This window comes from Palaemon carinicauda, unplaced genomic scaffold, assembly GCF_036898095.1.
Source record: "Palaemon carinicauda isolate YSFRI2023 unplaced genomic scaffold, ASM3689809v2 scaffold67, whole genome shotgun sequence".
NCBI classification, from domain to species: domain Eukaryota; kingdom Metazoa; phylum Arthropoda; class Malacostraca; order Decapoda; family Palaemonidae; genus Palaemon; species Palaemon carinicauda.
The window spans coordinates 82,902-97,755 of NW_027171949.1; the positions used below are offsets into that span (position 1 = coordinate 82,902).

Genomic DNA, 14,854 nt, shown 5'->3' on the forward strand with positions numbered 1-14,854 from the left:
CTTAACCTTTACAATTCAGTTATGAAATATATTAACAAAGGTTTGATATATATATATATATATATATATATATATATATATATATATATATATATATTTATTTATTTATTTATATATATGATATATATATATATATATATGTGTGTGTGTGTGTGTGTGTGTGTGTACTTTGTATACATAATGTTATGCTAGCTTTAATAATGTCAAGTAATATTTATTTTGTCTTTTTCGTGAAGTTCCCCCTTAATTGTACTTCCATAGCATTTACTCTGTAATCCTTGTTTGAACTGTGATTTTGTTTGTATTTAGTTTTCCTTGTTGGGGTGAAGTTTAGTCTTCTTTGGAAGTTAGAATTTGTTTTGAGGTCAGATTATCTGACCCTGTGTAACTATCAAGTATTACTCTTTAAGTATCTCCAGTTTTTCGTAAGTTGCTCCAGCAAGAGTTGATTTTGTATTTTGTTCAATTGTTTTGTTTTAGTGTACTTGAGTTGTGGTGAATTTATTTGTATATATTTTGTAGTTCAACAGAGAATAGTGACCCCTTTAGTTCAATGTTTTGAAGTGTAAGGGGCGAACTGCCTATTCGGTCTTAACTTTTCAAGGATGCTGCGATTATGAATGTGAGGTTAGCTTGTAAGGCGTACAAGCTAACCCCTGAATTCTATAGAAGTAATATTCGGAAATTTGTAAGGACGAAATTGTGTAGAACATGTTCATACCTTCGTATTTTGATGTGGGTCAAATCAGCTCGGGTTGACATATTTGTAAAGTAAAGAGAATTGAGCGAGCCAATTTTACGAGGTATTCAGTTAAACCTTAATGGAAAGTATTTATAATATTACACACCTGGTAGGCTTAAGAACCATAGGTTAGTGCATGTGCATCTCCAGAAATTGGATGGAATTGGTAGTGAAAATTCACAGTTAATTATGGCTACTGTGATTACAGGTGATATTCTTCCTACCCTAAAAGGCTAACTTTATATATGTAACACTTATAATCTGGCCTGACATTTCGTGCATTATAAAGTCCCCAGCTTGAAAATACTTTGTTGATATTACTACTTTTTCAGATATACCTCTACCATCAGTTGTTGCTTCACATGTGGTATTGACACCTGGGACTAATCTAGTGTCAGAGACCCTACAGAATACCACTGGCTGATATTACTACTTTTTCAGATGTACCCCTACCATCAGTTGTTGCTTCACATGTGGTATTGACACCTGGGACTAATCTAGTGTCAGAGACCCTACAGAATACCACTGGCTGATATTACTACTTTTTCAGATGTACCCCTACCATCAGTTGTTGCTTCACATGTGGTATTGACACCTGGGACTAATCTAGTGTCAGAGACCCTACAGAATACCACTGGCTGATATTACTACTTTTTCAGATGTACCCCTACCATCAGTTGTTGCTTCACATGTGGTATTGACACCTGGGACTAATCTAGTGTCAGAGACCCTACAGAATACCACTGGCTGATATTACTACTTTTTCAGATGTACCCCTACCATCAGTTGTTGCTTCACATGTGGTATTGACACCTGGGACTAATCTAGTGTCAGAGACCCTACAGAATACCACTTACAAAAAAGAAGCTATGGAACTTGTTATTCTTGTCAAGAAATGGTTGGCAGAAAAGTGATCAAATCATGGGCCTCCCCCTGCATCCTCTATCAAAAAACCAGGTAAGTCTTTGAGTCTCTGAAGGTTATAGGGAGTTAAATTCTGTTGCCACCCATAAGGACTCTAATCCTTTGAAAAGAATTTTAATATTGTTGCAAATGTTAATCTTTTTAATATTTTTCATAAAGATTATTTTTCATAAAGATTATGCTATATAAGTACCCTTGACAAAATACTAGGAAGGCTTCTTCCTGTATCATATCTGTAGTTCAATTTCAATACTGTTCTTCCCCTTTGAAATGACAAATGCTGCTGAAAACTTTCAACCTTTTAACGTAATGTGTTCAATGTCAATACTGTTCTTCCCCTTTGAAATGACAAATGCTGTTGAAACCTTTCAACCTTTTTAATGTTCTGTTTCAGATGAGATGTTGTCATCGATGACAATGGTCCATGACGATACATGGAAAGAACATTTTAAAGATCGTGAGACCTGTTTCTTCGCCTTAGAAATCTGGCAGAAAACTACCTTTGGAAATGTCTTGTAACTCTGGTCATGGATGTCGGGAGCGGAATGATGGTAGTTACATGCATTAAAGGATTTCCTACTCCCGTAAACAAGGCAGTTCAGTGCTCTATTTAGCATGGCTGGATTTCATTAAGAGTTCTGTCCGAACTTTTTCGGTAGTTGCTGTACCTGATTTATCTCGCCAGCCCTAAGATTGACTCTAGTGGGCAGAAGATTGTCAACGTGCATTTCCAGCTATTAAAATAGCCTTCTATGTTGAAGGCTATCTGGATCCGACAAGCGGTTTATCTCAAAGTAGAAGCTAGTGATGTGGCTGTAGGAGCAGTTTTGATGCAGACTGATGACAGATTTACTACCCCAGATTTCTTATTCAAATAAACAAGCCTCAGTTCCTAGATTACAGTGGAAGAGGCGGCTTGGGCTCTCCTTGCTCTTGAAAAATTTGATTCTTAAATAAATCATCTTTGTCTCTTGTAAATAAAAATGTAGACAAATCAATCTTTTTTTATTGTTTTTTTTTTTTTTCTGACCGTAATCCATTGTCTTTTGTAAGTAAATTTTAAAGAACTAGATAAACTCTGAGCCTTTTGGTCCTGCAGCAATATAACCTAGGTATATTGCTTATCAAAGGTAATATTAAACCTCATTGCTGACAGGCTTCCAGATCTGACTTTTGCTTCTGTACACAAAAATTGTAATAAATCAGTTACTTGGATCCACAATGTTCTGTGTCCTCTTGGAGGGATGTGTTTATATAAAGCATTATCTTAAATATTTATCCCTTTTGTGCTCCCTAATATGTGCTTTCATGAAATTGCTATGTAATTTTATTGAACTGTTTATACTTGGTTATTCTTTGTTATAGTTTAATCTTTGAAAGTTAGTATTTGTTCAAGTAGATAAACTGAATCTGTAACTGTAAAGGTTTAATTTAATTCCCAAGAGTATTTTCGTAATTTGCTCTCCCGGCACTTGGTTAAAGTCATTACTTTGCTCTATTAGAGTTATGCTTTGCGGTTTTTAACTGTTGGGATGATTTGGGTGTTTTTAAAAGATAAACATTGATTCATATAAAGTATTTAACATAGTCTTGTTCAAAATATAAATTAGTTTATTTTCCTCTAGTTTTTGTCGCCTTTATTATATATAAAATCTTATTGCACAGTCTCTTGGATCTATTCAGCATTGTTACCAGTAGCGTAATACCATATATACCTATATATTATGTGCATGTATATTATTATACAAACACTTTTTTTTTTTACTCTGAAAAGCATAAAACTGAGCCTTTCAACAAGGGAGAAGCAGAGTTAGGAGAAAGATCTGTGGCCTTTAGTGAACTCGCAGTTGGTAGAAATGTCCCTTATTCCCGTGCAGCCCTTTCAAGTGGGAGAAGGGTCCGAAGCATGTATTAAGTAACTAAGATTAAGTTGATAAATCCAGAGGAAAGCTTAACAACATTTAAGTAGGATGGCAAATTAAAGACGACTCTGTCAGTTCTTAAAAAATATGGCCTGGATATCCTCACTGAAACCAGACTGACTGGATTCGAAAAAAAAAAAAAAAAAACGATGGAGGAACGTGGTTTCTACATTCTGGGAGAGCATGGCACTCCATAGGAAGTAGGATTATTTTTTTTTCTAATGAGCTGATAATGGGGAAACACTGCTTGAAAACATATATACCAGATTATACTTGGATATCTTTGTGGAAAATATCTCTCATTGACCATTTGTCAATAAAAGGTAATATGAGAAGTCACTACTGGATGACATTAAGACAGAGACCTGATATATGAAGCAACAAGAATCTTTGGGCTCTACACTTGAGACACAAAGTTGAAGACCAGGAGAAGTAATGCAACCCTACTTCATAATTCCCAGATATGACATTGAAAAACTAAGATAACACCAGTAATGAAAAGGATTGTTATAGTGCTGAAACAGATTTGTGGCCTTAGAAATGTTACTTGATGATGAAGAACACACAGATTCGAATATTCATTGTAAAATAAGTTGAAATCTTTCAAGAATCTGCCAACATCACAATCGGACAGAGGAGTAAAAAGAAAGAAATGGTTGAGTTGTGAAAATGGAAGCTTAATAAAGAAAAGGAGAATAGCTAAACTTGACTTTGAATCATTAAAGGAAAAACAGCCGAATTTTTACCTAATTAAGACCTGAATATATGTACATTGACAGTGAAGTAAACGAGATGATTTTGAAGAGAAAAGAAGGTTCACAATTGGTTTTGTTTATGGACAAGAATGAAAATAGCAATATGCTGACTTATGGAACCTGTTTGAAATATCTTATACATATAATAATGTATGGATAGCACATACATTAATGTATACTCTGCGAATGTGTTTTTATATGATTATATATAGGCCTATACGTATCAACATAAATGTTTCCCATTGTACTGAAATAACTAAATCCTTATTTATGGATTGGACATTGTATTTCAATGTAATATTGGTCATTTGTGCATGATATATAATGCACATTTAATCAAAATAATGATAATTTGGTAATTATTGTAATTAATATAATATATATAGTATTATAATAAACATTTTTAGCATATAATAATGAATAAAGTTATGATAATATACTGGAAACTGCATTACAATACTCAAAATGGCCTTTGTTTGTTGGCCAAAATAATGCCAACATATGTATTAATATTTCATATTTTGTACTGTATTTTCACATAGCGAGACATAAAATAAATAAAACTAGAACTAAAAATTTATATATAAACCTTTAAAAAAGTATATAACCTCAAATAAAGCATATATATATTTAAAAAACATAAAATAAATTTACAAGTTGAAACTCTTTTACTTTTCTTCCCGGTATTGGATACCTGAATGAACCAGGGGTGCCATTCGTACGATAATTATCATACATGTACGATTAATTTAGGTCCAGTACGATGTACGATACATACCTTAGGTATATACATATGTGTGGTGTGTGTGTTTAATTAAACAATTATACTCAAATATTTTGAAATAAGTCAATTATGTAACTCCTTAATAATTATATTGAAACTGTGTACGATAATTTTGGTTGATAAACGAGAATTTTAAGGCTCATGTACGATAATCCAGTCGAAATAATCTGAATGTAAACAATAACAAACTTTGTTGATCCTCAGCTGCAGGATTAAAAAGCAGTTTCACTTGTACAGTGCTTTATTTAGATGTGAAATGAATAGGTAAGAGTCATTTCAATATTTGTAATACTTTTTAAAAGTGATTTATGTTTATATATAAAGATTATAGACTTAAATTCGTTGAATTATACTTGAATCTATCCCCAAGATTTTGACCCGCTTACGATCGTTTTAACCTTTGGCCACAAAAAGGTGTTAATTATTTCATTATTAACAGAATTTCCTCTATAACAGTTTAATCTTATCCATATCAATATATAATTGATAAATAATATTCAATCGTACTGTAGCAGGGAAGAGCCATTAGTTCAGGCTAGATCGAAAATAGTCATACGGTGGTGGGTAGGTTCTCAAATGCAGTTTTAGCTGTATAATAATATTTTAATTAGATAATCGATAAATATTATTATCATATATCATGTTTCGGTTTTATTATGGTTATATGCAGTAAATTACCTATATAGTTTAACTAGGGAACTGGTATTAGCATTATTTTCATATAACTGGCTTATATTTACCCTTGCACCGCTAACCCAATGTAGGAAGGTAGCTATACTTTGGCACCCCAATGACTTAATATCAGTTTGGTGACTCCGTTCCTACTCGGAACAGTGCACTGATAAGGGGTGTATGTGTGATAGCGGCCACCTGTATGTATGATGTCGGCCGGCTAAGAATACGGCAGTGTAAGGGGGGTTGCAGGGGCCGTTAACCCCCCCATTAGTTAAGTAGGTAAGGACACAGCCTGGAGGTCAGGTTAGGGCTGGGGAGTTTAGGTTAGCCGCTGTCCATCTAATGTGCACTCGGGAGGAACTGGCCGCTGATATACAAAGGCTCCCATGGTATAGTTAAGCCGAAGGATTTTTAGGTTAACTACAGTGGCACAAATTAACGTCAGGTTTACTGTGTAGAATGTTAGAACAGTCCCTTTAAAATGTTGCATTATTTTTAGGGTTTTTGCGATGTTGAAATACGTTAATGACGAACGTTTTTGTTGTTTAGGGTGATTATAACTGTTGTTTGGGGCCAAATACTCAAAATACAATTATTGTGGGGTTTTGTGTGTATAGCGATGGGACACCTACGTACAAAATGTGCGCTTTCATGTGTTTTTCCGATATTTTTTGCTGCATTTGCTGGAACGAGTTTTTATAAATGGTCGTTTTGTAGGAAAACAGCATCAGTTTTGGGTTGATAACTACACAGGTTAGGTTTTCTGTGTACAATGATGGGACAGTCATGTACAAAATGTGCATTTTCCTCTGTTTTTCTGATATTAGATGCTGTTTAAGTTGGATTTTGTGTATTTGGAGCAGTCTGTGTGGTGACTACCACAACTCATTTTGCCATTTTTGGTCATTAGAAACTTTCGAAGCACCCAAGTTTGGACTTGAAAAGTTCAAACTTTTAGAAATTTTTTTTATGTTGAACAGGTTGATATATGTCTTTTCTTAGTTTATGTATGAAATATCTGTTTTAATGTTTTTAAGATATTTTATTTCAATTTTTCGTTACTTATATCGTTTATTTATTTTCTTATTTCCTTTCCTCACTGGGCTATTTTTCCTTGGAGCCCTTGGGCTTATAGTGTTTTGCTTTTCCAATTAGGGTTGTAGCTTAGCTAGTAATAATAATAATAGGCCAGTGAGGAAAGGAAATAAATAAATGATATGTGAAGTAATGAAAAATAAAAATAAAATATTTTAAAAACAATAACAACATTAAAAAAGATATTTCAAATATAAACTATAAAAAGACTCATGTCAGCCTGTTCAACATAAAAACATTTTCTGCAAGTTTTAAATTTTGGCGTATTCATGTCAATTCTGTGAAACAAGTGTTTTTACAACACGGGACACGTTTTTCATACAAACCCACCCATAATAAATTGACTTTCTCTACGACGGCTCAACAGCCACTCCAACTTATCACAATTTTAAAGGGAAAGAAATCAGCATTGCAAGTTCTTATTTTGTTTTGATTTCCACTGTTAATGAAGCTTTCAGGTCAGTCTTGTGGTAAATATTTTGAAATTTGAAATTTGCAGTGGCTGAATGAAAATCTTTTGTTCCTATGCAGATGCAATCCCTCGTCTTAACGTGTGCTTCGAAAGGTCCCACTGAATGGCTAACCATTCTAAGTGGCCTGATAGTCGCAGGCGAGACTTTTGGAGATTGACCCGAAGTCACAGGTTGTCGAGCAATCGAAGTAATTCCTTCGTAGCTCTGTTGCCTTCTATGGCCGGCCGGGCCCAAATGAGCCAACCGGCCAGATAAGCAATGATCTGTATCTCTTGGTTCCTGAGTTGTTCTAACACTGCCTCTCCCAGTTTCGTGAATATCCTGGGATCACCACCACGCCACGACGCGAGCGCCAACTCTTTTCACCGGGCGCCACAGGTCTCTCCCCAGAAATAGATTTTTCCTTCGTCAAAATCCCTTTATTGGGTAAGCTGTGGCGCACCTTTTGTTATGACCAGATTGAAGAGTTATTGTGAGTCTGGCAACATCATATGGTTGCGCTGTGGACCCATCAGCTCTTTGTTGAGATGATGATAGTGCGTTCTCAATCTTTTGTTCCTATGCAGATACAATCCCTCGTCTTTTATTGGGTAAGATTAAAGAGTTATTGTGGGTCTGGTAACATTACATGTACTGTATATGGTTGTGCTGTGGACCCACCAGCTCTTTGGTGAGGTGATGATACTAAGGTCTTGGTCTGGACGACGAATGGTGGTCTGTTGGGAGGATTTTATTTTCAAACTAGGAAGCTTTTAATCACCCAGCTATCATAGTGACTGACATGTTGGGAAATCCATTCACGAAACAGTCGACGCTTCTTAATACCCTGCTTGTGTTTCTGTAAATTTCTTTTACATTTTTATTATTACAGTAATCCCTCACCTATCGCGGTTAATGGGGACCAGAACCGACCACAATAGGTAGAAAACCGCGAAGTAGGTTCCCTCCCTATTTTTGGAATACCTACATTTTTTTGTGTACATGTACATGAATATATAATAACAATAAGTGTATATTAACCCTATAAATGCATATGTTATCATTAGAACATTAAAGAATCATGTAAATAAATATTGATAATATAAATTATATACTATACATAAAATAAAGTACTGTACTGTATAAATACTGTAATATAAATACAGTATTTAATACATTACGTATACTGTATGTACATTTACATTTATACATAAATAATGTAAATAGAGTGTAAGTGTACATGTACATACATATGTAGATATAAATAGTGTACGTGTCTATACTGTAGATATGTTTTTAGAACCCTTTTATTCTCATAACCAGATACGTAACTCACCTCTAACAATGACGATGATCTTGATAATTAACGATGAAACACCTGTGCAGTATAATGGAGGTGATGAAGATGAAGATGATTTACTGCACAGGTTAATGAGAGCTTTACTGCTCCTCAGGTGACGCCTCATCGTCAACGACAGCTTCCAATAGAGCTGGAGAAACTGCAGGAGGCGGCGTAGTGGCTGGGTGGGAAGCCAGAGAGGCAGCAGGAGTATCTGATGCTTCTGCAGAAGGTTTTCAGCGCACTAGGAACATCATGATGGGAAGTTGTTGACGTTCTTTTATCTGAGCAGAGATGCTCTTGTACAACGCCATTACACCATCAATACGGTTACTAAATTCGATGGCTCTGACCATATTATCATCGATTTTCTACGCCCTTTGTTGCAGAGCTCTTGTCCACGGTAAGACACATTCTTTAGCATGGTCGCCGACGTCGGCGGCCTCTTCTTCTTCCTCACTCGCTAATCTTGTCATTTCGACAAGGTCCTCGCCGGTTAGGGGCTCCTAGTGACTCTCGATCAGTGAGTTGACATCATCCGTCGTCATGTCAGAGAAACCTTCATTGGCTACTAACCGTGCCAGTCTCACAGCCTTATCTATGGCAGAGTGGTGAACTTCATCTGGCGTAAATCCCTCATAGTTATGAACAACGTCTGGCCTCAATTTTCTCCAACTTGCATTCAATGTTTGTTGTTTCATCTCATTAAGAGCTTTCTGAATGTTGGCCAGGCACGTTGCAGTATTATATTACCGCCAATTTCTCTTGAGGCTGAAATCCTCGTCGTCTTCATCGATGGAGGAGATGAGGCCCTCCATCGTGGACCTCGTGTAGAGGGCCTTGAAGGCCCGAATGACACCCTGATCCATTGGTTGTATGAGGGAAGTGGTGTTGGGAGGCAGGAACTCCACTTGGACCCCGTCATAATGTAGATAGATCCGTTGTATGTCCGCCTGCACAGTCCATAAAGAGGAGAACCTTAAAGTGCAACCCATTCTCTGCGAGTTACAGCTTCACCTGTGGGATGAAGCAGTTCACGAACCAGTCGAGTGTGAGGGCTTTGGATATCCATGCCTTTTTATTACTCATCCAGTAGACGGGCAGCAAGGCTTTGTTTTTGTTTTTCAAAGCCTGAGGATTCAATGACTTGTAAACTAAGCCGGGCTTGAGCATGAAGCCCGCGGCATTTCCGCACATGAGGAGATTGACGTGATCTTTGTGGGCCTTGAACCCTGGCTTCTTTACTTCGTCCTTGTAAAGGAACGTCCGGGACGGTATCATCTTCCAGAAGAGGCCAGTCTCATCCATATTGAACACCTGCTCCAGGAGATAGCCACCTTCTTTAATTGGTTTCGGGAACTCGTCCTCGACGTAACGAAGAGCTGCCTCTTGGTCTGCCGAGGCAGCCTCCCCATACAAAGGAACGCTGTGAAGGACAAACCTCCTCTTGAATTTTTTGAACCAGCCCTTGCTGGCAACAAAACCATGCTTTTCTCGTGGGGCAGGCTCATCATCTTCGTCGTCATCATCACCTTCGTCGTCTTCGTTAGATTTTCCTTCAGAAACTAGGCTATCATACAGGGTTTTGGCTTTAGTTCGAATTATGTTTGTATCGAGACTAACATTTTCCCGACTGTCCGATATCCACGTTGATAACATATTCTCCATTTGTACAATCGTCTTATTACGAGGAGTCACAACGCCCTTAGTGTCCTTGTAGAACGTTATTGAGGCAGTTTTACGTATTTTCATTTCATCTTTTTTTATGTAGCGAACCGTCGATTCATTCACTCTGTAAATGCGGGCAACAGACGCATAGCTACTGCCTGCCTTAAGCATGTCCAATAATTTCACTTTCTCGTTCACCGTCATCATTAATCTCTTCTTCTTGGGTTCACTAGAGGATGTAGAGGGTAGAGGACGTTTAGGAGCCATTTTTAAGGGCGTCACAAGCACTATTTTACACCAAAAAGCACAAGAAAACAGCTAAAAATTCCACGCGGCAAGACTAAGGAACACAAGCGAAGCGAGAGAGAACTATGAATGCGGTCTCCCTTCACAGGGCGCACGGCAGGGAGAGATGCTTAATAAAGCGTCTCGGCGGCTCGGCCAATCAGCTTGTGAGATTCTGGAGCCGAGATGGCCAGCGAATCAGAGAGGGGGATTTTAAGTTGCGCGCCATCTCCGTGATGATACTTGATGTTCTACTGTACTCATTGCCTTCTGCTAGCGCTCGCGTAACTCTCGCACAATTTTTTCTAATTTTTTATGAATATTTTTGAAATTCTGCGATGCACTGAGACCGCGAAATGGCGAAGGATTACTGTATTGTTATTATTACTTGTAAATGGAGCACAAACCCAGGCAGTCAGTGAACCAGAGGAACCATCACAGGCTCGTACTCACGATGTTAGAGGAGGAGGCTTGATGTTAGCCTTTAGGAAATGCACCCACAAGTCATTTGATATGTTTTCTGCTTAGTGAGTTGTGTACAGAAATGTTCTTAGCTCCCTCGTAGGACAAGAAGCATCTTGACTAAGACGGGAGTAAGAATGTCTAGCTTTTTTCTTAGTTTCCTCGTCCATCCTTGAGGGTGCAGCAGTTAAACTGATATGTTGCTGGATCAGATCTTGATGCAGATAAGCTACCATATCGAGTAACTATTCCACTGTATTTTAGGTTCTTATAGAAATGTTTTCCTCATCCTCCTGCCGAGAGGGAGGATGGATAGTAATGTAAACCAATCGCTTTACTTTAGGCTTACATTGAAGACATCAGATCCCTTGGGAATATATGTTCTTCCCTGATCGTCTGTCTAATGGTAGAAACCTAGCTTAATATTCGGAATTCAGGTCATTGAAGGTGAATTGGAGTCAACGCTTTCGCTCCTCCCTAGGTCCGAATGTTTTGATATCCCTGGATTTTAATCCAATCAGTTTTCTTATAGGGACTAACACCATCCTAAGGGTAAGTATCCTATTAAGGGACCAGGGTTTTGTATATTTGTAAGAATGTCATAAATTAAAGTCATTCGTATTTTTCCTAACAACAGTATATAAACCCGAGTCCTTAAAGCTATAGTTTCTGCCTCATCCACCCCTTAAGTCCTAGTTGAAGGTAAAAGTGGCTAATATGTGAGCTGGCAGGGGGTGGGAAGGGCCACTGACACCTCATTATGAATTTCAATAGCCGAGTTTTCAGCTTCACTGAAATCCTATGCCTATAAAAGGACTTCCGTTTGTATAGATAAGAAATACAAATTAGTGTAGTGTACAGTACCTGTAGTTTGATCCGTTTTTTTATTCCTCTAGTGGATGGCATGTGGAGAAGGAAATGGAAGAACAAAGGAAAAACAATGAGTTACAGCAGTTTATGGATGACGTAAAGGTAATACTTTTATTCTTTTATATTTTACTGTTATTTTCAAGTTATTTTGTTCCTTAAGCAGCCAATTTTTATGATGTTATAATATCAGAATACTGCATAAGAAGAATATTTTACAGCATTAACGTAATTATTCTTACTTACTTATTTCCACTCCCAGGTAGGCTTTCAACCTGCCAGTGGAATCAGTTGTCTTCTCCACTCAATTCTGTTTTCAAAAATTCCCTCTCTTCTCACCTGTTCAATTGTTGGCATGTTGTTCTTTGTCAGAATCTCTTCAATTCCATTCTTCCAGCGTTTACGTGGTCTACCTCTTGATCTCCTCCCACCAGGCGTCCAGTCCCATCTCCTCCTTGCAATTCTATTTCCATCCATTCTCATTAAATGTCCCAGCCATCTCAGCTGACCCTTCTCAATCTTGTTCAACATAGGAGATACCCCAACCATCCTTCTAAAATCTACATTTCTTATTCTATCTCTTCTTGTTTTGTGCATTATTGTTCTTAGGCTTTTCATTGCTGAAGCTTGGACTCTGCTCCTGTTTTTGATCGTCTTTGTTCAGCTCTCTGATCTATTTGTCATTATTGGTGTTAGTAATCCTTCAAATATGGTTTTCTTTACTTCTATAGGTACGTCCCCTCCGAAGATCCGAGGAAGAGATAACGTTGCAATAGCAACATGGAACGTGAGAACCCTTGCCCAGACAGGGAAACTACAGGAACTAACACACGAACTAGAGAAATACACCTGGCACGTTGTGGGACTTTGTGAGGTTAGGTGGAAGAACCATGGGGAGCATCTCACCGAGGAAGGTCATGTACTTTACTACAGTGGAGAGATGGACAAACATACCAATGGCGTAGGTTTTCTTGTCAACAAGAACGTCAAGAACTCTGTACTAGGTTGCTGCCCAGTTTCCAGCAGGGCCATTTCCATCTGCCTAAGAGCAGTACCATTTAACATCACAATAGTACAGGCCTATGCACCAACAACAGACCAAGACGATGATGCTGTGGAGGAATTCCACAGTCAACTTCAAGAAACCATCGACAAAGTGAACAAAAAGGACATACTTATCATCCAGGGAGATTGGAATGCGAAAGTGGGCAAAGACGCACTGAAGGACTGGAAGGAATTCTGCGGCCCCTCGTGTAATGACGTGTCCAATGAGAGAGGACTACGACTACTAGGGTTTGCCAGCTACAACAATGCTGTGCTTGCAAATACACTCGGTGAGCACAAGGCATCACGACGCTGGACATGGCATGCACCTAATGGAATCCACCACAACCAGATCGACTACATTCTTGTACAAAATCGGTTCAGATCGGGGATCAAAAGAGCTACGACAAGAACTTTCCCTGGTGCAGATGTCGGTAGCGACCATGATCTGGTGTTTGTGAACTTCAAACTCAGGCTAAAGACAATCAAGAAGCCCAAGAACACCAGGATGAAATTCAACCTGGACAGGTTGAGGGACCCCAACATCGCAGAGTCCTTTAAGGCAACAGTTGGAGGGAAGTTTGCCCCACTGTTAACGCTTGAGGAAGACCACAGCTCAATTAAACAAAGTCATGTTAGAGTCTGCAAACGAAACGCTTGGAAACGTTCGCAGGAAAACACAGCGATGGGTCACAGATGAAATCATGGATATGTGCGACAAAAGAAGAGAACTGAAAAAGAACAAGACCACACCCACCGGAGCAACAGAGTACAGAGAAATCAACCGCAAGATAAGAAAAAGCATGAACCAAGCCAAAGAAGATTGGATTGGGAAACAGTGTACAGAAATTGAGGAAAAGCTGGAGAAGAACAACAGTAGGCGAGCGTTCCAAATCGTGAAAGATCTAACAAAACCAAAGCAAGCACGAGTCAGTACCATCCAAGACAAAGCAGGGAACTGCCTCATGGAAGAAGAAGACATACTCAAGAGGTGGACAGAGTACTGTTCCGACCTTTACAACTACCAGACCAATGGAGATCCCAATGTAACATCGTGCCACAAATCATCTAACAACGACGACTTCCCAGTTCTGAGAGAAGAAGTGGATGAAGCGATCAGATCGCTAAAACATGGAAAAGTTGCAGGAGTAGACAACATCCCTGCAGAACTTATGCATGGTGGAGAGACAGTGACTGACATCCTCACTAGCATCTGCAACAAGATCTGGCAGACAGGTGAATGGCCCACACCCTGGACACAGTCCCTCATCATCACGCTTCCCAAGAAAGGCAACTTACAGCAATGCCAAAACTATAGAACGATTAGCCTTATCAGCCACGCAAGCAAAGTGATGTTGAGAGTTATTCTGAACCGACTGAGACCCCAGGCAGAAGAGATCATTGCCGAAGAACAAACTGGATTTAGAAGAGGAAGGAGCACAACGGAACAGATTTTTAATCTTCGAGTTCTGTGTGAGAAGTACAGCCAACACCAGCAAGACATCTTTCACGTGTTCATTGACTACAAAAAGGCATTTGACCGCGTATGGCATGATGCCCCCTGGGCCACAATGAACAGGTACAACATGGGACAAAAACTGATACTGACGATCCAACAGCTGTACAACAAAGCAACCAGCGCGGTCCTTGCCCAAGGCAAAATAGGAGAATGGTTCCGCACTTCAGTAGGTGTCCGCCAATGCTGCCTTCTGTCACCAACCCTGTTCAACATCTTCCTTGAACACATTATGACAGATGCACTCGAAGATCATGTGAGCACAGTTAGCATCGGAGGACGAACAATCAGCAACCTTCGGTTTGCTGATGATATTGACGACCT

The 14,854-nt window shown here is 38.6% G+C and overlaps 1 long non-coding RNA gene across 1 annotated transcript; it reads left to right on the forward strand.

The window, feature by feature from the left end:
• The first annotated feature begins 374 nt into the window (after positions 1–374).
• On the forward strand, positions 375–3,238 carry LOC137637344 (uncharacterized). The gene is made up of 3 exons (XR_011043575.1): positions 375–425; positions 1,075–1,699; positions 2,061–3,238. It is a non-coding gene; the product is annotated as an uncharacterized lncRNA (long non-coding RNA).
• Positions 3,239–14,854: the final 11,616 nt, after the last annotated feature.